The following is a 1,272-nucleotide window of genomic DNA, read 5'->3' on the forward strand; positions in this document are numbered from 1 at the left end:
AGGGTGAGTACTGAGGGAGTGCTGCACTGTCAGAGGGTCAGTACTGAGGGAGTGCCGCACTGTCAGAGGGTCTGTACTGAGGGAGTGCCGCACTGTCTGAGGGTCAGTACTGAGGGAGCACCGCACTGTCAGAGGGTGAGTACTGAGGGAGCACCGCACTGTCAGAGGGTCAGTACTGAGGGAGTGCCGCACTGTCAGAGGGTCAGTACTGAGGCAGTGCCGCACTGTCAGAGGGTCAGTACTGAGGGAGTGCCGCACTGTCAGAGGGTCAGTACTGAGGGAGTGCTGCACTGTCAGAAGGTCAGTACTGAGGGAGCGCCGCAGTGTCAGACGGTCAGTACTGAGGGAGCGCCGCACTGTGAGAGGGTCAGTACTGAGTGAGTGCCGTACTGTCAGAGGGTCAGTACTGAGCAAGTGCCACACTGTCAGAGGGTCAGTACTGAGGGAGTCCCGCGCTGTCAGAGGGTCACTACTGAGGGAGCACCGCACTGTCAGAGGGTCAGTACTGATCGAGCGCCGCACTGTCAGAGGGTCAGTACTGAGGGAGTGCCGCACTGTCAGAGGGTCAGTACTGAAGGAGTCCCGCGCTGTCAGAGGGTAACTACTGAGGGAGCACCGCACTGTCAGAGGGTCAGTACTGAGGGAGTGCCGCACTGTCAGAGGGTCAGGACTGAGCGAGTGCCGCACTGTCAGAAGGTCAGTACTGAGGGAGTGCCGCACTGTCAGAGGTTCAGTACTGAGGGAGCGCCGCACTGTCAGAGGGTCAGTACTGAGGGAGTGCCGCACAGTCAGAGGGTCAGTAATAAGGGAGTGCCGCACTGTCAGAGGGTCAGTACTGAGGGAGTGCCGCACTGTCAGAGGGTCAGTACTGAGGGAGTGCTGCACAGTCAGAGGGTTAGTACTGAGGGAGGGCCGCACTGTCAGAGGGTCAGTACTGAGGGAGTGCCGCACTGTCAGAGGGTCACGACTGAGGGAGTGCCGCAATGTCAGAGGGTCAGTACTGAGGGAGCTCCACACTGTCAGAGTGTCAGTACTGAGGGAGTGCCGCACTGTCAGAGGGTCAGTACTGAGGGAGCGCTGCACTGTTAGAGGGTCATACTGAGGGAGCAATGCACTGTCAGAGGGTCAGCGCTGAGGGAGTGCTGCTGTCAGAGGGTCAGTACTGAGGGAGTGCCGCACTGTCAGAGGGTCAGTACTGAGCGAGTGCCGCACTGTCAGAGGGTCAGTACTGAGGGAGCGCTGCACTGTCGGAGGGTCAGGACTGAGGGAGTG

Source organism: Scyliorhinus torazame, chromosome 5 (genome assembly GCF_047496885.1).
Source record: "Scyliorhinus torazame isolate Kashiwa2021f chromosome 5, sScyTor2.1, whole genome shotgun sequence".
In the NCBI taxonomy this organism is placed as follows: Eukaryota; Metazoa; Chordata; class Chondrichthyes; order Carcharhiniformes; family Scyliorhinidae; genus Scyliorhinus; species Scyliorhinus torazame.